This window comes from Triturus cristatus, chromosome 11 (assembly GCF_964204655.1).
Source record: "Triturus cristatus chromosome 11, aTriCri1.1, whole genome shotgun sequence".
In the NCBI taxonomy this organism is placed as follows: domain Eukaryota; kingdom Metazoa; phylum Chordata; class Amphibia; order Caudata; family Salamandridae; genus Triturus; species Triturus cristatus.
The window spans coordinates 371961321-371985228 of record NC_140594.1 but is presented as its reverse complement, the minus strand read 5'-3'; the positions used below and the strand labels follow the sequence as shown (position 1 = coordinate 371985228).

Here is a 23908-nt window from a genome sequence, read left to right as displayed (position 1 = left end):
GGCGGGCCCTTTCAGCTAACTAATCATAGAAATGTTAGGGTTGAGCTGCACTAAGCTCCTCCGTGCATGGTTGAGTCGCTTGTCAATCAGAACAAACTAGCTTTCCTATTGCTTTTCCTGGTAAAGGCTTTTTGAAGTCGTTAGAAGACTTAAGCAAGGCAGTGGCCCTCGGATGTTAAAGGTCGGGAGGAGGGAGGTAAGGTCTGCGTTCAAAGAATTGTTAAGGAGCTAACATACAGAATTTTGGCAGTGATGCGACAGCGCGTTGGCAAAAGGCGGAGCTTGGTTAACAATACGACTCTAGGCGATGTGACAGTTCCCCTTCTGAGGGAGCCCTTTTACACATGGGGGGGGGGGGGGCGTGGAAAAGTATCGCGACGCGGTCAACGTGTTAGGGAATCTATATAGTTTGTTGTTTTATTTTTTACAAGACTTTTTTGCCACCTGTTTTGTGTTCGTCAGCACTGCAAAATGAAGTAATTAACTTTAGGGTTTAAGGGTGTGTAAGCCCTGCATATCACAAGCAGGTGCCAGATGCATCTTCTTGTTGGTGTAGGATTTAGCGGTCACCCAAGGGGAATGGCTTTAAGGTCGGACGGATCATCCTGCGTTCAGACCTAGTCGGGGTCACCAGGAAAGATAAGGATTCTTGGAACTGGTAATGCGAAGGACGACGTGTATGGCTAGGGTTTAATAACGCGTATTTGCAATTCCAAACGTTAATTCCCACCATGAACCAGTAATTCAGAAGATGGAGCACGATTTTTAACTTTGAAACTACACAGTGTTCTCGTTTTTAGGACAAACAGTACACAACCTCCTGGACTGCATGTATTAGAATCGATCTTGCATACATACCATCTCTTTCTTCTGGCACCGCTTTCTCGATTGCGATAGTGACACCCATGTTACTAATTATAGTAATTCAAGCAGTGGTTTAAGGGAGTCTCCAATCCCTAATTCCTACAAAGTATTTACACTGGACGCAGGAATAATTACCCGATTCATTTGCATCGCTGTGCCCTATGCTAGGCTCCTAGACTAAGTCCTCCATTTGAAGTTTAGTCCGAAGTGGAGCAGTCACTGGTCGAAGGAATGGTGACCTTGTTGCTAGAGTCAACGGACTCCCCCCCCCCCCCCCCCCCATCAGATCCTAATCCGACGTCACATGTTCATAAAGTTGTCTGGCCTATGCATTCCTTCACCCCAGTAACACATATCCAAGGGAGCACTACTTAATGTGACATGCGCAAATTATCTCGACTATTTCTCAGTTGTGGTGCACCAGCAAGGAGAATAACAAATGAATGTATTAATAGATAACTTCCCTTAACCGGTATCCTTTCTTTAGACTAATTGTTGTTTTCATGGAATCTTAATTACCTTGAAGGTCCCCAACATCTAGTTTGCTTACATATAGGACCGGTGGAACTCGAAGTACCAAATAATGTATGTCTTCTCAATGCTTGGCCCAATGTAGCTGTAGCATCTGCTTAATAATGTCTTGCCATTCAAGTTGTTTGGCCTTATGTACTCACTCTGGTTACACATAGGAGTGATGAAATCGGGAGGCATTGAAAGACTGACCTCGTCATGCTTTGCACAAAGTAACTATATTTCATGATACATTTAAACATTTTAAATGTCTACTGTCCTATCCTTCTGCCACATGTAAAGTACTGTACTACCCTCCTGGATCTTGTGCGCCTGAAAAAATATGAACAAATTAAAGTGACTCTCTGCCTGAAAATCCTCTTAAGCATGAAACTTTAACTGTACACTATCACTGTTGGTAATCTTATACCTTCTTATGGGTTTATTTTCTTCGGTTAATATTCAAATTGTGATCTTACAGCATCATTTTTAGGTCTCGCCTGACCCAGCGCATGCGCTGGTCTGGCGAGACTTTTTGAGAGGGCTCCAAAAAGTGCTGCCAGTCTAGAGCTACAGTGCATGTGCGCAGGCACGCGCGCCATGCTTGGCTGCGATTACTTTCACTTTCACTGCCGCTTTGATGTTTGATCGCGATCACTTTTGCGGCTGCACGGCCGCTTGGCATAGCCAATAGGTCTTGCTTTTGGGACCTTATAAGTATTTAGTTATGCAACTGTTGCATGGCTAAACACTTATAAGGTCCCAAAGGTGAGACCTATTGGCTATGCCAATTCTTGTTCAATTTCTTATTAATTGTGATATGCCTTTCTTGGAGCGAAGGTAAAATGCCACAATGGTGTAGCGATTTATCTTCACAATCCTCTTGAATTGAGAATACAGCCTCCACCTCGCTAATAGAGTGGGAAACATTTAAAGTGGTAAGAAAGGCGGCAACAATACAAAATTTGCCAACTATCGCGACAAGAATTTTAGATTCTATTAAGGACACGGAGGCAAGGATTATGCGGTCTCCATTTCTTTACTGAACTCACAGCAGCCAATGAAAAATGAACGACACAAATAAAAACATCACATCCCATGAGGCTTTGAACCACGCCTCCTCATAACAGCCAATGGCAACATATCAAAGTATACAAAGCAGAGAGACACTTTCTTGGCTTCCTCTTTCTTTGCGAAAAACCAGTCCGTAAGTCCGAACGAACAGCACACCAGTTCGACTCTCAACGGAGAGATAAACAGTTCTTTAGAATTCTCAACGGAGAACATAATCACCCAGTCTTGCGATCAACATCTTCTCACAAGGGGAGATCAACCTCCAGCCGGAGTGATACGTCAGTTCTCGATAGGGTCAATTCTCAATCCTGAGAGCAACATCTTCTCACCAGGGGAGATCCATCTCCAGCCGGAGCATTACTTCAGTTCTTGTTAGAGTAATTTCCTGAAAATAGAAACAAGGTTAAAAATAGGGAACCCACAAACCTGGTTCCTTAAGGGTGGGCAATAATTTGTTATGAATATAACTATAACACAACATATCAGTTGATACAACTGTCCCAACGGGTGGGATAATCCTCGCCTCCATGTCCTTAATAGAATCTAAAATTCTTATCGCGATAGCTGGAAAATTTCGTATTCTATGTCAGGACCGGAGGCTTCTGATAATGCTGGTTCAAAGCTCGTCAATAACAACAGAAGACCAGTGATATAGGCTTGTAATAAAACATTTTGAACATAGAATCCGTAGAGCAGTCAGCCGCTCTCAGGATATCCTCTAACCGAGAGCCCAACATATACGCTTTAGAGGCCATAGCTCCTCTAGTGGAATGAGCACTATACACAGAAACATCAATGCCAGCTTCTAACTTCACCCATCTAACCCATCTGGCCAAGGTGGCAGCTGATACCGGTCTATAAGGCTTTTGAATTGCAATTAATAACTGCCCCAATGGGTCTGACCTATGGGCAATTGTGCGTTCCCCATAACTTTTCAGACAATGCAAAACACATAATTTATTATTGTGAGGAAAAGCAGGATACTCTACAGAACGTGACATTGTCTTTGTCTGCCTCGTGATGATAAAAGAAACACCCTGTGGAGAAAACATTCTGCCTGCCAGATCTAGAGCTTGCACATCCGAAACTCTGTCACAGGAAATCAGACATAACAGAATAGTGAGTTTGGCCGATAATTATTTTAAGGAAAGCTCTGGATTATCTGGCCAAGACTCTAATAAAGTGAGTACTTTAGAAATGTCCCATAAGGTTGAGTACCTGGGACGAGTGGGATTGGCCACTCTAACCCCTTTAAGTAACTTGCACACCATGGGGTGCATCCCCACAGGTTTACCATCAATAGTCATGGCCTGCCGAGATTGCTGATCTGAAATTATTAACTGACCTGTAAGCAAGTCCCGATTCTGCACCCTCCGATAGGAAATTCAAAATCTCAGTCACATCCGATCCCACGGGATCCACCTGCTGTTGAAGGCACCAACCCATCCATCGCTTCCAGGAAGCTGAATATCGTTTTCGGGTGGACTGAGCCCAAGCTTGTCGTATAAAGCCGGCAGCTGCCTGTGAAAGGCCCTCAATGGTCTCGTGTCTCCGGAGAGCGTCCACACCATGAGAGGTAGTTGGTCCTGAAGAACTAGCGGGTGACAAGCCCCTACTGGGTCCTGGAGAATCGTCGGGAAGTTCGGGAGTTGAAAGGGAAGATCCACAGACAACTCCAATAGTGTGGGAAACCACGACTGAGCCTTCCACAATGGTGTCACCAACACTACTGAAGCAGTCTGCCGACGGACAAGGGCCGCCACTCTCGGGATTAAGGCAAACGGAGGGAAGGCATAATTCCTCTGCGGGCCCCAAGGGTGAAGGAACGCGTCCGTTCCCATCGCCATCGGGTCCGGTCTCCAGCTGAAGAACAAGGGAATCTGCGCGTTGAGGCGAGAGGCAAAAAGGTCTATCCTGCAAGGGCCTCGCATACTCATGATCTCCGCAAACAGCGTGGGATGAAGCTTCCAATCGCTGTAATCCCTCAAGAACCTGGAGTTCCAATCTGCTACCTGATTGAGTTTGCCCGGGAGATATTCTGCTATGACTGTGATCTTGTGATTTAGACAGAAATGCCAAAACTCTTTCACAATGTTGACCAACATTTGGGACCTCGTCCCTCCTAATCGATTGATATATCTCACCGCCGATATATTGTCCATCCGGAGGAGGATGCAGCAATTGCTCTTCACGGGAGATATTGATCGTATTGTAAATGAGCCTGCTAACAACTCGAGGCAGTTGATGTGCAACCTTAACTCGTCGGCAGACCATCGTCTGCCTGTGGCAAAGTCTCCACACCGAGCGCCCCAGCGACTGGCGTCCGATTCGATAATTACATCAGGGGAGGCGCCGAAAATCGCTCTCCCGTTCCAGCCACCACAGAAGCTCCTCTTGAGCATCTGGAGATAAAGGAATGAGGTGGTCGTAGTGAAACTTCTTCTGAATGTGTAGTGTATCTTGAGCCGCTGAAGGGCTCGATTGTGTAGGGGACCCGGGAAGATGGCTTGGATGGAGGAGGCCAGTTGGCCCACGATCCTCGCCAATATACTCAAGGAAATTATCTGTTTGGACAAGGTGGATTTGATTTCCCGTTTGATAGACCTGATCTTGGGCAGAGGGAGGAGCAGTTGGGCAGTGACCGAATTTATTTGGAAACCCAAGAATTTGGTTCGGAATCATCATGGACTTCTTGATGTTGATGACGAACCCCAGATCCTGTAGTAGGGACATCGCCCACTGCAAGTGAGTGAGCAGAAGATTCCAATCTTGGGCCAGGAGCAACATGTCGTTGAGGTAGACAATCATGCGCACCCCCATTTCCCGTAGTCGGGGAAACCACCGGTTTCAAGAGTTTTGTGAAAACCCATGGGGCTGACGATAGGCCAAAGGGAAGGGTACAATACCTGTACCATTGTCCCTTCCATTGAAATTGAAGGAATTTCTGATGAGAGGGACAAATTGGGACCGTGAGGTAGGCATCTTTCAAGTCCAACCGGACCATCCAGTCCTTTTCCAGCAGGAGATCCCTTAGAAGATGGATGCCCTCCATCTTGAAGTGCCTGTAGACGACAAAGGGATTGAAATCTCTGAGGTTCAACACTAGTCTCTGACCTCCTCCTTTGTTTTGCACCAAGAAGACATTGCTGCAAAACCCTCTGGGAATGAAGGGTCCTACGGCAATAGCCTGTTTGGCCAAAAGCTCTTGAAGTTCGGAGTCTATAAAATTCTGTTCTAGAAGGGAAAAAAGGAGAGGTCGAGGTGGAATTAATTGACAAGGGGGGTCCAGAAGTTCTATCTGATAGCCTTGAACGGTCTGCAAGATCCAAACCTCTGTGGCAAGCGATCGGTGATTTCTTAAATGCAATTCAGTTGCTTCAGATGACTGTGGCAAATGGAAGATCATTAGAGGCACCGATTACTGCGACAGGTCTGGGAGGCTATAGGGGACCTTCCCCCGCTATAAAACCCCAGGATTAAATTGCCTACCCATGGAGTTTTATGCCGCCTTTTCCACGCAATTGGTGCCCTGGCTGGAGAGCCTGTACGGCGCCTCGCTGTATGGGGGCATACTACCCCCAACCACAATACAAGCCCTAGTGACATCACTGCTGAAACTGGGCATGGATCGTACAGGTATCATGGCATATAAACCCCTGTCGCTCCTAAACACAGAGTACAAAATATTAAGCATTGTCCTTGCAGGCCGTTTCCTCCCCTTTCTCCCAAAACTCATAAACGTGGATCAGTTTGGAATTGTGCCCGGCCGGAGTACGTCCTCCCTAAATATACGTAGACTCTTAAAAATAATGTGGGCACTCCCAAACACAGGCTGCTTCTCCTTAGACCAACGCCAGGCTTTTGATTCGCTAAGCTGTGAGTATCTGCTGGCGGCCCTTACACAATACAGGATCCCCCAGGGGGTTCATCCGCTGGTTCAAGTTATTATATAACAAAAAGCAGAGAGGGGCCCGTTTACCCAAAGGGACAGAGCACCACTGTAGACTATTACTCTAATTCAAAATCTCGTTAGCTTTCTATATCAAAACTCAAGCAAACACCACAATGAGGTTTGTCTCATTCAGTATTTCACACTCAACCCTGATAACATCAAGGTTCAACACTACACTTTGTTTTTCTATATAAGAAAGAAATGTCCCTTTATTCACATGTCGAATATAATCTAAAAAGAATTTAAAAATACAAATGATTCAATATCAAAGGTCACAATAATTAAAACACAATTATTTTTTAAATCCATTATAGTTTGCCTTTCTGCGAAAGGAAATTAATTCCATTCTACAAAACAGTACTATTCATTATACAGACATATAAACCTAGACAAGGAGAGAACAGTAGTCCATTGCATATGTCTTTACAATCGTCAATCTTTCTAGATCATTGGTTATGTCGCAGAGTGTCATCTACTCTTTAATATCTACTGTGTTCTTCAATGTCTTCCGGATTTGATGTTAATTATGCATCGACGTGTTTCGGTGAGTACCCTATATTCAAGGCCACCTTCTTCAGGATAAATCCGTTTCCCCCATAGTCTAAGTAAAAACAGATTTACTAATCAATTTGTATGCTACACGTGTAATCTTGTCACATGTTCATGTGCTTGCAAGAGGTCTCAGTCAGAGACAGACCCGTAGGGGTATCTTTATTTATCTTTAAAAGCGGAGGAGCAGATTCTAATCTGTGATATAAATAGGAGGTGATTAGATTAGATCCTGCTCCTCCGCTTTTACGGACAAATAAGATACAAAAATTGATTAGTAAATATAGGTTCCCTCCTGCAGCAGCTTTTCTGTAGTGCACTGGCTTAATGTTGCATGCCTGGGTTGAGTCCAGTTTTACATAAAAGTACTGTAGTTATTCATCACTTGCGCTTAGTTGAGGTGCATATGCAAGGATGACATGAAGACAAAACTAAGTGCCTACTTACGAGTTTGACGGTCCCACAGCGGATGGCGCAACAACGCCGTCTGCTGTGGGACCACCCAACCCATTGTTAGACCCGCTTTCCAGATCAGGAGTTTTTTCCTGGTCTGGTGGGTGGTCCTGCTGCAGTCTGTCAGGCTCATTAAAGAAAATGTACTTTCAAACCACAGAAAATGCTTTTACGCCAGCCTACTAAGTCCCAAGACCTCGTGGGTAGACTGGTTTCAACCCTCTTTCTGGAAAAATGACACTGACTCGAAATCCTTTCTAGTTTCAAACTACCTTATATATAATATTCAACTTGATTTGTTAAAATACGTTAAGGAACTGAACAAACCAAGTATTTCTTCAGGCAGCCCAAGTTGTGAGATCCAGTGTCTGTTAAAACGCGATTCAAGAAGCCAGCTGTAACATGATGTAAACTGGCTAGACACATTTTATGAAGTGTCCTTTTAATCTCCATCTTAGTTAACAACTCTTTCTCAAAATCTAGCAAAAGAAACAAAAAAATGCTTCTCTTCCAACAACGATGACCAGCTTTCTTCATCGGAGATAATCGCAGTTTTCCCCAGCACTGCTGAAAATAACTACAGACTAATCCCAGATGCAATGATTCTGCTGCATAGCTGGTGCTATGGGGATAACAGCCCACTACTAATACTACCTCCTCCTCACCCAGCTAGTAATGGGCAATATAACTTAAAACAGCAAGTGGCTAACACTTGAATATCCTTTGTACCACGACCATACAGAATAAATCCAGCACTGGCTTTAGCTGTGCATGTTTCTCTTCAATAGGCTAAATGTGTACAGCATACAAAAAAAAAAAATGGGAAGCTTAACTGCAAGCCTCGTTCATGCAGCACAAAGCACAGGAAACAGCAGTGCAACATTCCCTAACGCATCGAACCGGTGCAGCACTGGGACAGGGAGTGCACAGTTGCCTCATACACTAAACATGTACAGTAGAATCAAAATCAATGCAAGCTTCGCATTTTAAAATGTAGAACAAATACAACACATGCATCAGCCACTAATGCAAACTACTCTCACAGATAGTGTGCAGCAGATCCAACAGCAATATGTGTAAAGAAAACATACGGAACAGGCAGAATCTGCAAGAAAAGTAGAGAGAGTGCAAAAATCAATGCACTTGTGAATGGACCGTTCTATTAACATGTAGCGAAGGGTGTATTAGTGGTGCCCCACACTGGACAACTCCGAGAAAATGCTTAAGTGTTTTGATGTTGCAGCATTGTGGGTGCTCGTACAGATGCAACCCTAATAAATAATTGGAACCCGATTTAGGACTTCAAGGACATACTTGTCGTCGTATCTAAAAATTCAGCTGTAGTTTAATACTGGATAGCATGAACCCTAACCATCGTAATATGCCTGAGTTTTTTTTTTTTTTTAGTGCATGTTCACAAGCCCTTTAGGAAGGTCACACTTAACCTTGGCCATGGATAACTCCTGGCATGTCCCCAGTTATTGTGTGCTATAATAAACTTTTTAATGCCTGCAGCAGCTGCTTGAGCTCTTGCCAGGGTGATCGTAGTGTGCTAATTCTTGTTAGCTTAGAACACCATTCGCAAGTAGTGAAAATAAGACGTGATGTAGGGATTTTTTAAAGTGTTTTGGTATCAAATCAGACAACTTTAGGTTTTGAGACACCCGCTCCAGGTTTTTTTCCTTAAAAAAAAAAATAAAATTCACTACTTCTATATATTTTGGTATGTAGTCCCCTTGGGATTGCATCAAAAGAACTATCATGTAAAAATGAGTAGCTTTTATATTGCATTGTTTGAAATTGGAATGGTAATTCAGTGACCTATGCATTGGTTCAGTCAGGGAAGTGCAATTCCTATAGCCCGACGGCCGGGACATATTGTTTGGGGTCAAGGGCAACTAGTTTTAATGTCTATTTTGTCCTTGGGACAAGTAGACCCAACCCCCTACAGCACAAACCCTTTAGCTGCTAGTTTACAATACCACATTATGGATCAAGGAAGGGCATTGTCTACAGTTAAGTTAATATGCGTGTCCATGTGTTAACTGTTCAAACTTGTATTTATGGTTCATTAATGCAAAGCCTTTATTATTAGGGTGAGCACTAAAAGTAAATGTTGTCAGCTCTGCCTGCACTACTGACGGTGGTTCCAGTATAAACATGTATACACGTTTTCAAAGTTTAGTAATAGGCTATGTATAATGCTCCCAGAATGCTCTCTGATTATATGCAAATATTTGCAGAAGCTTGAAAGCAACAGTGATGATTCCTTGCTTTCAAAATAAAATGTTCACAAAAAATGCAAGTAGGAAAAAAATATTTTGCTAAACTACTAGAAGATTTTAGGTACCATATCTTTGCAGCATCATTTAGTAACATGTTGATGTATGCTTGTATTTCCCAAAAATATTCATAATGGAAAATCAGTGTAACCAGTTAAAATACGATTGTGGGAAATAAAAATAAACAAGCATTGGCAAAGCCAGTAGGTCTGAAATTGGTGGTCAGGCTTTTGGTTTTGTCAATGCGTGACTTGTTTTTGGCATGGTTATTGTAAAACCTTATCTGTGTGGGAGCTGCAGGGCCCTCACCATTCTAGCAAGCATTGGCAAAAGAAAAAACTGTTTTTGGTCTCAAAAAGCACACATTGCCACAGCATTTCCAGGCACTGAACAAAACTACTTTGTGTGCCAATATGCTCCTTGTAATAGAGCAGAATACTGTCACTCACAGTGAAGCCAGCTGACCGAGAGAAGGAGAGAGACATAATTTTACTAAACTCAAAAGGTCATGGTTAACCCCAGGCCTAATTAGAGGCCCAATTATTAAAGAAAGTCTCAAAAGTGCATCCATGGTATATATCCATGTGTTACGTGCATATTTACAGAAGTAGACCAAGAAATAGTACTCCTAGAAAATATTTGTGAACTGTATTTTAGCATGAGCAAATGTGCCTATGTAGATTTGCTCATGTGAAAATCTGAATGTTTCAAGTTCACTTTTCCTCCAACCACTTTTTTCCCAACCCTGAGGTTTTACGTCTGCCACTGCCAGGAGTAAATTTCCAACCTTTTTCAGTATGGGAAAAGATTAGAAAAGAGTTGGTGAAAACCCGTAAAACATGCAAGTTAGTAGGTTTGCACAGACTCAAAAGGGCATTCTAACCCTTGAACTATTGCTTACCACTACCTTCAGCCCCAGTACGTAGACCTGCAGAAACGTAGCAACATAGGGGAATTGCTAGTATTCAAACCCTACTATGGTACAAGCCCAAGCATAATTAGAGAGGCTTTATCAGAACTCTTGCTTAATGAGATTGCTGCTGTAATTTGTCGCCACATTACATGGCACAAAAGGGACAAGTGGATTTTGTTACAGGACAAGTAGATTTATGAAGCAACCTGCCCCATGGACAAGTAGATATTTTATTAAATTCCACACCCCTGTCAGTGTTTCTAAAATATGGCCATTATTGATTTTAAGATGATCTTTTTGTGTTTCATTTAGTGGACGTGGAGGGTAGGTGAGAAACATACGTTTGTAGTAAGTAGAAGAGTGGGATGAGTGTGCTTTTGGCAGCGATAGTAGGACCTTGGTGAAGCAGACACTGATGGAGAAATTGCTTACATCAATCTTTTGCTTTCTTTGACACACTCACAAGCTGTCCCTGCTGGGGGTAAACAGGGTGGACTCCAGGGTTCCATCACTGCTGCCTTAAATGATAAAAAGTGTTGAAAGAAAAGGAAAGGAGATAGCATATCTGATGACGGAACAGAATTCTGGACTCATGGATGGTGATGGTGTGCAAATCTGTTTCTTTGGATACTTGAAGTGTTATGGAACCATGAAGACATCTTGGAATGTAGGGTCCAAGATGTTTTAGCTAACCTTCCCCCTTTTATTGGTAGATTGGCAGGTATTGAGGGTGGTTGTTTGCTACCTGGAGGCACCACTTGTAGAATAGAATTTATATAGCACTTGAAACCCCTGACAAAGCTGTTAGGTGCTCTGTTTGACACAGAGTCCTGGAAAGGAGTTGCTTAGTGCATGTTTGAAAGGGTGTGGGGTTATGATTTGGCCTTTCTGGGAGGTGGTAGTATGTGAATTCAAGGGGACCCTGCCTGCCACTTGGGAGCGACCACTGCACCTTCGGCCTGGTCGCCCCCACGCTCCTCACCTGCTCCTGAGCCTCCTGCTGCCTGAGCACATCGCCGCTGCGAGCCGACGCCGATTGCAACGCCCCAGCCGCTGCTGGGCCGCCCGCTTAGCCTGCACCTGTTTTTTCCTGCTGCTGCCTGCCTGCGGCCCGCCCCCACGCCAGACGATTGGCTACCACGATCCCGCCTCCCAGCTCACCCGCCCTCCCGGCTCCCTTCTTATGACGCCCCCTCAGCGACCGCGCGCAGCGGGAGCACCGACTGAGCGCCGAAGGTGCGCCAAAGGTAAGCCCGTCTGCGCCCATCCGCGCCTGGACCGCGCCCAGTGCCAGGACCCCTGGCCCCCGCAGACTCCAGCCCTCCCGCCGGACCTACGACGCCACCGAACTCTACGCACTCAACGCCGGCCGAACCCCGGGTTGCTACCGAGCCACCCCGAGATGAACCCACGGACCCTTCTGCTGCCACTCCTGCAAGTTCACCTGCATCCGGACCTGCACTACTCCTGCACCGACCAAGACCATGACGAGCAACAGCAGCAGCCACCTAAAGTGCATCCTGCTCAACACCCGCTCCGTCCACAGACACGCCATCGAGCTCTGGAACCTGCTCGACACTACTTCACCAGACGTCGCCTTCCTCACGGAAACCTGGATGAACGCCTCTTCAGCGCCCGACATCGCCATCCCAGACGGCTATAAGATCATCCGAAGGGACCGCATCAACCAGACCGGAGGAGGGATCGCCATCATCCACAGGAACACCATCCGCATCACGACCAACACCGACGACACCCTCGCACCCGCCGAGCACCTGCACTTCCAGGTCCACATCAACCCCAAGACCACCCTCAGAGGCACCCTCATCTACAGACCCCTGGGACCACGCACACAATTCAGCGAAGACATCGCCGACTTCATCAGCCCGCACGCCCTCCCCTCCGCTGACTACATCCTCCTCGGGGACCTCAACTTCCACCTGGAGAACAACAACGACCGCAACACCACCACCCTGCTGGACAACCTCGCAAACCTCGGACTCAAGCAGCTGGTGACCACCCCCACCCACTACGCCGGACACACACTCGACCCAGTCTTCTCATCCAGCAAGAACATCGCCTTCAGCCACGCCACCGGACTCCACTGGACGGACCACAGCTGCATCCACTTCAGCTTCAAAAGGACCACGATCCACTACCAACAGCAACAGGTTGCACGCAGAAGCTGGAACAAGATCACAGCCGACCAGCTCGCGACTTCCCTGAGCAAGAACCCACCCACCAGCGCAACGAACCCCAGCCAAGCGGCCACCAACCTCACGAAATGGATCAGCGACTGCGCAGACGACCTCGCCCCCCTGAGGACCCCGCCTAGCAGACCCGGCAGCAAGAAAGCCCCATGGTTCACCGACTAACTCAAGAGCTCCAAGAAGGACTGCCGAGCCCTCGAGAGAACCTGGCGCAGAGACCCAACACCGGACAACATGACTGCCCTCAAGCTCGCCACCCGAAAACACCACCAACTCATCCACGCAACCAAGAAAACTGCATTCAAGGAACGACTGGACAAAAACGCACACAACAGCAAGGAACTCTTCAACATTGTCAAAGAGCTCTCCAACCCCAACGCCGGAAACAACGACATCACCCCTTCGCAAGACCTCTGCAACTCCCTCGCCTCCTACTTCCACAACAAGATCGCGGACATACACAACAGCTTCAGCACTCAACCGACGCACGCCACGACCGAACCACCGCCCCCCACCACCACCCTCCGCGCCTGGACCCCGATCAGCGCCGAAGATACCGCCCGCACAATGAACTCCATCCACTCCGGATCTCCGACCGACCCCTGCCCTCACCACGTCTTCAACAAGGCCGACGCTGTCATCGCACCCCACCTGCGGGACATCATCAACACCTCCTTCGACACCGCGACCTTCCCGGAGAGCTGGAAGCACGCCGAACTCAGCGCTCTACTAAAGAAGCCATCTGCCGACCCCACCGACCTCAAGAACTACCGCCCCATCTCGCTGCTCCCGTTTCCTGCTAAAGTCATCGAGAAGACCGTCAACAAGCAGCTGGCCGCCTTCCTCGAGACAAACGGTTCACTCGACATCTCTCTCATTCTGGCTTCCGAGCCAACCACAGCACCGAGACCGCCCTGATCGCAGCCACCGATGACATCCGAGCACTGCTTGACAACGGAGAAACAGCGGCCCTCATCCTCCTAGACCTCTCCGTGGCCTTCGACACTGTCTGCCACCGTACACTAGTGCAGCGACTCAGCAACGTCGGAATCCAGGAGAAGGCACTGGAATGGATCATCTCCTTCCTCGCCGGAAGGACACAGAGAGTCCGCCTCCCCCCGTTCAGATCTGAAGCCACCAAAGTCATCTGAGGCGTTCCTCAAGGGTCCTCGCTCAGTCCAGCCCTCTTCAACGTCTACATGAGCCCCCTCGCAGACATCGCACGCCAGCACAACCTCAACATCATCTCCTACGCCGACGATACCCAGCTGATCCTCTCCCTCACCAACGACCCCGCCACCGCCAGAGCCAACCTTCACGAAGGGATGAAAGAGGTAGCCGAATGGATGAAGAACAGTCGCCTGAAACTGAACTCGGACAAGACGGAAGTCCTCATCCTGAGATCCTCACCCTCCGCCTGGGACGACTCCTGGTGGCCCCCCGCCCTAGGCAGCGCACCCCAACCAACAGACCACGCACGCAACCTGGGCTTCATCCTGGACTCCTCCCTCTCCATGACCAGACAAGTCAACGCCGTCTCCTCGTCGCGCTTCAACATCCTGCGCATGCTACGCAAGATCTTCCGGTGGATCCCCACCGAGACCAGGAAGACGGTCACCCAGGCCCTCGTCACCAGCCGTCTGGACTACGGCAACTCCCTTTACGCCGGAACCACCGCCAAACTCCAGAAGAGACTCCAGCGGATCCAGAACGCCTCAGCACGACTCATCCTGGACATCCCCCGTCACAGCCACATCTCCGGACAGCTGAGACCTGCACTGGCTCCCGGTCAACAAGAGAATCACCTTCCGTCTCCTCACCCACGCACACAAAGCCCTACACAACCAAGGCCCAGGATACCTCAACAGCCGCCTCAACTTCTACGCTCCCAAACGCCAGCTTCGATCGACCGGCCACGCCCTCGCCACCGTCCCCCCGCATCCGAAGAGCCACCACAGGGGGACGGTCCTTCTCCTACCTCGCCGCCAAGACATGGAACTCCCTCCCGACCCACCTCCGCCTGACCCAGGACCACCTCGCCTTCAGGAAACAACTCAAGACCTGGCTGTTAGAGCAGTAGCAGACCCCCCTCCCCTAGCGCCTTGAGACCCTCTGGGTGAGTAGTGCGCTATATAAATGCCTTGATTGATTGATTGATTGAGTTTAATCCTGGTCTGGCGATCTTGAGGTTGCACAAAGGCACACGGTTTTGCAGAAGAATGTGAGAGTAGATTTACTTGCGAGTCCCTTCAATAATTGTTATCAGTGGTCTGTTTCTACAGTAACAGGAATTTGAAGGAGTGATTTACTGTCAGGGGAGGGGGATGGATGATGCTGGGGTACTCGTGCATTCGAGACAGGAAGCAATTTTATCTTTGGCACATACTTGTCAAGTGGCTACACCCAAAAGCCACTGGGTTAAGGACAATTATTGTAGGCTTGAGACAGGTTTGTGCCCAGTATATACATATAGTGATAAATTGTGTAAGACAATGGAGTAGCTCTGGGCTTTTAATGGCTGGTATAAGCCTAGAGCTCCAACATTCCAATGTTTTTCTTCATGTTTCGTCTTTTTTAATTGAGAACATTTTACTCTTAGTGGGCGGAATGTACTAATAGCTGTATAGGAAGAGGATTAAAAATGTGTTTGATAGACACAGGCATACACTCACATTTGTGTGTCAGGAAGGAATTTTTCTTCATATCAAAAGAATTAAGGATGATCACAACATTATGGAAGAAAGGAGAAAAGGGACCAAGAGGGCCACCAAGGCCCTCTACATTAATTGCCAACTTAGGAAGTGACCTCACATAATAGACGATATATTTACCTATAGCGTGAGTCTTTGCAAGAGTTATAGACACTCCACCATGATTTTCAGTTTCTCAGAATCCACATAAAAAACCAACCCAGTCAAGAACACAGTTGTCCTATTGCTGTTTCATATCTAGGCTACAAGAAAACTAACCCGAAATTTCACAAAGAGGAACAAAAGTCTTCCATTATGCTAGAGTCATACAGATTTCAAAATGACTGCTTCCTAATTCCAAAGAAGGAAGAAACTTAAAACACCTTTATTCTTAAAAAAAAAAAAAAAAAAAAAAAAAACCTTATCCTGCAATCTCTATCACCCACCTGTTGCTAATCATGTACATCGGTCTCATGTCTGATCTCTAAGGAAGTGTCTACTTCCCCCATTACACATCCATAATGTAACTTAACATGGCTCAAACCGACTAGGGGCCAAAATACGGTATACGGTGGTAAGAAAGACCCACTTTATATGTGCTCCAACACGGTTATAAAGCATGTGTGCTAACAGAGGTCTGATAACATATGGACAGAAAGTTACCTTGTAAACATCTTCTTTAACACTCAATATGTTGACCACGCAATAGAGATCATTATGTCGCCCAGACGTGCCCTTGATTAATAAGCATCTGGAAAAACATAAACACAGCAGTCGTAAAAATGTTGCAAATCCTGCTCTAACCGAGCTAAAATACAAAACGACGCAAAGTACGCATGTGTCTATGAAGTGACCTGGTTCCATAGGTTGATGTGACACAGCAGACGTAGCCAGGATAGATCTTAAGCGTATTTATTAAGTTAGTAAAGTCCATAGAATAGCCCCACCAGGAGCAGCCTGCTAGCTGCTCAGCCCATCCTCTCCTAACTGTCTCTCACCACACCAACATTCCAGTCACGTCATCATTCCACATGGAACACTCACACTGGCTGAGCAGCTAGTTACAAGGTACAGGAGAACAGTTACCTTTATATGAAGATACTACAATATCTTCCTTCTTTCCAATTGACAATAAACAAGGAATACTAAAAGTACATAGCAACTAGACACAAAAAAAATAAACGAGAGATAAATAGTCCAAATCCCAGGGGTAAGATGAATAACACATACCACGAAAGGGAACCAGACCATAAAAAGGAAGAAAAAGGACAAGAAAAGGATGGAAAAATAAGAATGAACTATCACCATCCTCCTCTTATAATAGGAAACAAAAGAGAACATTAAACCCACACACTATCACCAACCTCCTCCTTCAATGAGACACAAAAACGATAAACTACCAAACGGAGATTGCAAAGACGCCACATAAGATACATGTGAAAGAAAACACAGAGAATCACAATAGAGTACGACAAAAAATACTCTAGAAATTGTAGAAACATACAGAAAGAATCACTCTCAAACAAATACACAATGGGTGGACGTCACCCATTACTAAAACGTAGGTGGGACTAACACCCCCTAAATGCGAAGTATATGGGACTAACACCCATTAACCATAAACTAGGTGGGACTAACACCCCCTAAACACTGAGTATAAAGGACTAACACCCATTACCCAATTTAACAGGTGGGACTAACACCCCCTATAGCCCGACAAGTGAGTCACAGCATGACTAGCACCCATTACTACTGACATAGGTGGGACAGTACCCCCTAAACACAAATAATATGGGAGTAACACCCATTAAGAATGACCTAGGTGGGACTGACACCCCCTAAACACGAAGTGTATGGGACTAACACCCATAAACAATTACGTAGACGGGACAAAAACCCCCTAAAAACTGAGTACATAGGACTAACACCGATTACTACTAACATAGGTGGGACAATAACCCCCTATGAACTGCATAAATAAGAAACATAGCAAGACATTGTAAAAGTATAGATTACTTTTCCTGTAAAATAAAACATTTTAGCATTAAATACTGTAGACATGCACCAAAAACGACAATGGTGTGCCTGTCGCCACGATGATGATAAAGACTGGGCATTGCCATGAACAAAATAGAACTTTGTACGAGCTCCATAAAACTTGTGACAGGAACGAACATTGCTGGTAAATCGAACCCACTCAAAGGTCTCTAATTTAAAGAAAATGAATTACAACTTGGGACACCAGATGGCAACGTAACCTTGTGCAGAGGATTAAAATAAAAAAAACAGTTCCTGTTGAAAGTCATCGTCGCTCCAAAAAACCTTTTTTAGAAATAATCCTGTTAAACTTTCGTTATGTCCATATGTAAAATTGCCACAAAACACACCAGCTCTGACAAAGGATAATAGTATGCACTGACCTCTGTAAAATTATCCATCTGGTCATCATGGGATAACCCACTAGCGCTTCAGAAAATCGCAAGAAAATACAACTCCATGTTGAGCGTTACACCGCTGCTGCTGAAGTGCTTAGAAAACTTTATTGGAAATGCCACGCACGCAAAGAAAAAAACGTGATTGGCTAAATGACGTGGTTGGTAGATGTCCAACAAATGCTTCTATGTTAACAGGAGCCAAACACAAAATGGCGTCACGTTGGAGACGTCCTGCCGGGTGGCTCCCGGTACGTCTGTGCATGCGGCAAGCTGATGCAGCGGAACGTAGGGAACAAGGAGGATGTCGCACGAGAATGCAGCTAAGACTCCACGCGGCTGGGAACTGCGCGCGGACAAGGAACAGCGCATCTTGAGTTCAAAAAAACTAATGAGCAGTTGAACTGTCAAAAGTCCTGGGGAAGCCCGAGACCACATAAATAATGAAATACTTACCCCCATACCTGGAGATGAGTAGTGAATAGACCAGAAAAAAACAATTCCATACAATACTGTTTCCAGACAAACCGGCTTCACTAGAGACCAAAAGAACCGCAACAGAAGTTATTCTTGCAAATCAAAAATGTCGAATGGTGACTTCCTTCCTGCACAAACCACCCATGTGCAGAGATCACTTCCGAGCACCCAGCGACAGAATGGCTGCTCCTCCCCTACAGCGCCTCTTGCCCTCTAGCTACCACAGCCAGAAAGGCACGCTGAGTTGACTTAAAAATGCCGTAGATCAACGTAGATAGTTCCACAAACCTTGCGCTGACAGAGGTGTACCTGGATTAGGAAAACCAAGTAAAGCCCCACAAAAAGAACTTGAGCTTGTACACAGAGATGGATGAATGCTTCATACCTGCTTCTAGGCAAATGCCAGAGCTTGACTCATACAGCGGCAGTTAATTGGCAGCCATAAGTATAGTTTGTACTTCTCTGTACTAGAAAGATCACTCTGCGCAACATCCGTGACGTGTTTTGTAGCACTGTAAACACTTGTTGTGGCACTGTAGACATTTTGTAGTAGAGTAGGATCTTTAACAACATGCACGCTGAACCGACCTGTGGTGTGACAGCTCCCAAAACACTCACTTCACGATCGTCTAATGGCTCTCTACGGTCCAACACCAAGAGTCTGCAGGTACTTCTCCTGCACGGCTGTTACAGAGGCAAGCAGCCTTCAAAAGACACCAAACTTTGTCACGAAAACATCCATAGAGAGACTCTGGGACACGACACCACAGTAACCGCTGTTCTGAGGCAAACTTCTGTGCTGCAGTAGGGAACAACTTGCAGCTCCATTCCTCAATCCAACTGGCACACAGAGGTTCGGGCGACCGGTGTTGTGGTCACTGGTGGGGCTCACGGTGCCAGGAGATTCCGCCAGATGAGGAGTTTCTTTTCTTTAAATCAATCTTCTTCAAGTCACATTAGTTTAGTCACACACTAGTCACACGCATGGTTTTTTAAGTCCAACTCGTCGCCAATTGAAGTGACCTGGTTCCATAGGTTGATGTGACACAGCAGACGTAGCCAGGATAGATCTTAAGCGTATTTATTAAGTTAGTAAAGTCCATAGAATAGCCCCACCAGGAGCAGCCTGCTAGCTGCTCAGCCCATCCTCTCCTAACTGTCTCTCACCACACCAACATTCCAGTCACGTCATCATTCCACATGGAACACTCACACTGGCTGAGCAGCTAGTTACAAGGTACAGGAGAACAGTTAACTTTATATGAAGATACTACAGTCTACCCTGATAGCAGCATGATCGACCCATAATACACGGTCGTGCACTCTAGAGCCTAGTGAAATCAAGAGCTCCTGGGTAAACTGTACTTGCAAACAAGCTGTATTGGCTCCTACTTTTTTTTAAAGTAACTGCTGTCTCCACCTTTTACCACAGACAAACCTGCTTCCTCGCTTTTCATGTGTCATGTACTTCCTGTCAAACATAAGCACACCTCCATTTCGTACCGTGCAACTACACCAATAACTAACTTAGTCTATGTACCTATTATGGTGCCATAAAAAGGGAAAACATGGACATAGCCCCCCAGTAATATTACAAGTGTAACATACCAGGAGATTCTTTCCTTTTAAAACATATTGTCCCAGCTCTTACATACATGCCAGAGAATCGCTTTAGATACACCCCGAGAATCCTTTTTTGTATGTCTAGTGTTTGCTCCCGAATTTCTAGGGTTCTAGCCATAGAATTTATTCATTAAGACCTTTTTTGTTTTTTTAGAGAAAAGATCCAGAAAGTTTCTTTCTTTGCGTTTCTGCATTTCAGAACATCCTGGCTTAGTTTTTTCCTCCAATATAAGCCACCTTAGGTGCTTTTCTGTATTTTTTTCATCAACGCATTATTTGGCCATGGGGACTTGCGTCTTTTACATTCTTATGGTTGATTCATGTTCCCCATGGCATGTCCCGAATTCTCTCCCCCGTCTTCCCAACAACTGTATGTGCTTTTTTCAAATTTGTTTTTTCTAACTTGTACTGACACATTTTATTGTATTTGACTCGCACCTGGACCCACGATGCCTATGCATTGGGTCACCCCTTACTTTCTACATTATATACTATTTCTATATTTTGTATCTTGCTTTGTCCTATACACTATCTTCCACACAATTTGAACATTCTGTGGATTGGGTACCCTATCTGTCCTCCTTAAAATCTCTATAAATGTTTTAAATTTAGCATTCTGTCCTGCACAGAAACTTTTCTCTGAGTTCAAACCCTGCACCTAATCGTACTCCGGAACTATCCCTTTCCCTCCCTTTTTCTTGGGCATGAACACACCCCTGTTAACAACCTTGAAAAAAACCCAGGCCTGCGTGCCGTTGTGGGCGAAACACGTGTCTGCAAGAACAATATTGAACAGAATTAACTAAATTCAAAACAATGGCCCATCTTTCTTTCTCCATTAGGAAATTTCATCTAAAGCAATGATTTCGTCTAGCTCTCTCCACCTTCATAAGGCAAATCTTGCGCAATTTAGATGCCCCCTTGACATCTGAGCCCAGGCACGATCCCTGGTAGTTAAACTGGCTGACCCTCAGTAGGTGGATATGGTGGTTGAGCTTACTGAGAAAAAAACACGCCTGACAGATCGCAAAACATGCCACTGTAGGATGGTACCGATTACCAAACCATGCAGCGTACTTTTCTTTATTTATGATTTTTTTCAAATTCTTTTTATTGCCATTTATTAGTACAGTTGTTACATATATATATTTTCCCACAATATCATGGTACAAGTGCATCCAATCAGCTAGTATCGGTAAAAACATGTACAATTACTTCGAGTTCCTGTGTATGCTGTATGTGCTACAGCAGGTGTTTGCCAAGCTTTTCTTTCTTTATGATGCACGTTTTGTAACATGAGGCTTTGTGTACGGTCAGTGCTGCAAAATGGCTTAGCCAAGTTTATGTATAGCAGGTCAAACATGCTGGTGCAAGGGTGAGAGTAGTTGGGTGGGTATTGGAAGATGAAAGGTAGATTGTACACATTTGTATGGAATTGATGCGTTGGGCATATTCATGAAACAAGGGATCGATGGCAATGGGGTGGAAGAAGAGGTGGATAACTCATAAATTATAATGGTGCTGGTAGGAGGAAAGGATTAATAAGAAAGGTAGTGGTGAAAGCTGGGGGTAAGAGTTAATGCAGAAAAGGTCATTAGTGGCCTAGAGGGAAAGGGTAGTATGGTGGAAGGGGTGATGGATTTGAAATGGAAGGATATCTGTGAAGAAGACCTGGATAGGGTTTAAGAAGAGAGAAAAGTAGGAAGGACAGGTGGTAAGGAATGTAGTGATGAGGAAGCACAAACCTACAAAGGAGGTAAGAAATCATTTCTCGCTGAAGTAGGTGTGAAATGATTTTGAATATATTTATGTATCGAATGGACACTAAGTAAGACACAGCTTCCAAAACCACCACTGTATATGGCTCTATGAAGTATACTGAGGAGTGAAGGTCGGGATTACAGGTCCACCAATCTAGGGGGCCTAAAACCACCATGTATGTTTATCTATGGAGTCTAAAGCATCTCCTTATATTTTGTATTCAATCCACACAGTAGCAACAAGGACAGAACCCACAGGACCACTCTTTCCTAAAATCAGTTATGTATCTAAATACATGGAGTTCCCTTAGGACTATAGGTGAAGCTTCCAGATTTGTTGCACTGTATCACTCTAGAAATCAATCATAGATTATAGAAGGCATGTCAACTTCTGGAGTCCAGAGCAGTTTATGAATATGATCTGTGGAGTCCACCACAGAGTGATGGCTGTAACGTATTGCAGCTCCCAAAAGCACAAAATGAATATAAATCTGCATAGTTCACCCTGGATTGAGGGTGCATCCTCCAAATCTTCCAGTCTGTTCCAATCTTTGGACCCTGAAGACAATATGAGCTCTAGAGCTCACCCTAAAGTGAATGGGGCACTGCTCATCAGAAGTTGCTGCTTCCAGACAGCTAGAAATGTTATGGTAAGATTCAGTAGTGAGTGAAAACCCACACTTTATCCCTGAAGGCCTTTCCCCTATACATCAGTGTGAAGCAGGTCCAAGACCTGGTTGTCAGCACAACCACCATGTGTTACTGCAATAAGTAAGGTAGTGAGAGTTCACAGCCGCTGTGCCAGGAGGCATTGAGATTCTGGCGAAGGCTGAACCTTCAGCGAATCTTTCGGATGGCCAACCGACTAGTGGGTTCTCTCAATTTTGGGGTGGATAGTTTCAGCAGGAGCCATCTGGCAGGCCACAAATGGTGTCCACGCCTAGATGTGGGTTAAGGGGTCAATCAACCAATCAATCAGTATTTGTTAAGCACCACCACTCAGGTCTCAGGACACTGGTCGGGAGGGAGGGTGGCAGGTCCTACTGGGCGCTGAGGTTCAGCCGAAGAGCCAGGTCTTGAGATCTTTCCTGATTTGGGAGTCTTCACCCAGTCAGGCTTTCCTCTGGTGCTGTTGGCTTCCTCTTAGGGCTATGCAGTGTTGAGATTCCTGCACGCTGGAGTTTCCACCTCAAGACTCACTAGGACCACATACAGTAGAATTCTGGTCTCCTGTATGCCTCCTACTTCTCCCTCTTCTGCCCTGAGTTCTGAAGCTGTTCAGAAGGGACAGCTTGTATCTTATGCTGATACAAGGAGATTGTGGTACTCGGACCTCCTGACCCTGAGCGTTTGTCCTCTGCTCTGTCTATGTCTTTGGAAGGATCGCCTGTCCCTGTGGCAGGGCAGAGTTCTGCATCTGAAAACCCAAAAATCTACACCTGCATTAGTGAAGATTGAGTGGAACCAGCTTGGTGTGTTGCCAGCTGAAGTAGTAGATGTTATCCTTGCTGCTCAGCAGCCATCCACTAAATCCATTCATTTTAGTTGTTGGGCAAAGTTCACGTCCCAGTGCAGAGAACATCCGGTTGTTCTTCTTCAGGTCAAGCTGTCATATGTTTTTCTTGTCACTGGCCTGGCAAAAATTTGCTGGTGGCATGGTTAAATGTTTGTTGGCTCCTTTGGCATTAATCCATTTGCCTGACCAACCTTGGTTATTAAAATCAACGGTTGTCATGGTTTTCCAAAAGGGCTTATTTGATGTTTCCTCCTGTGGCCTTTAATATTGCTATTGTATTGTAATTGCATTTATATTGCGCTTACTACCCCTGACGAGGCGTCAAAACGCTTTTTCGGCGAGTAGTACGCTACTCCGGGACCCATAGAGGATTAGTGTTGAATTAGTATAGTGAAACATGCAAGTCAATTTTAAGTGGTGGGCTCTTAGCTAGGTCCTTATGTTCTCGATGTGCACTTTTTTATGAGTCCACGCACAGTTGTCCATTGAGAGTGCTACCATTGCAACCTCATTATACGACCTTCTTCCCTGACCAATTGGTGCTTCACCTTCATGCTTCCTTTCTACCCCAACTGGTGTCTCCTTTCCACGTGGTACAGTCCA

General features: G+C 45.6%; 1 protein-coding gene across 1 annotated transcript in view; it reads left to right on the top strand.

Moving 5' to 3' along the window:
- Nucleotides 1–11: 11 nt before the first annotated feature.
- Nucleotides 12–23908, top strand: part of STARD7 (StAR related lipid transfer domain containing 7) — a 153200-nt gene continuing 129303 nt past the window's right edge. Inside the window, exon 1 of the mRNA XM_085634295.1 lies at nucleotides 12–196. The gene's annotated coding sequence lies outside the window, so the exon portion shown is untranslated. The remainder of the gene's footprint in view (nucleotides 197–23908) is intronic.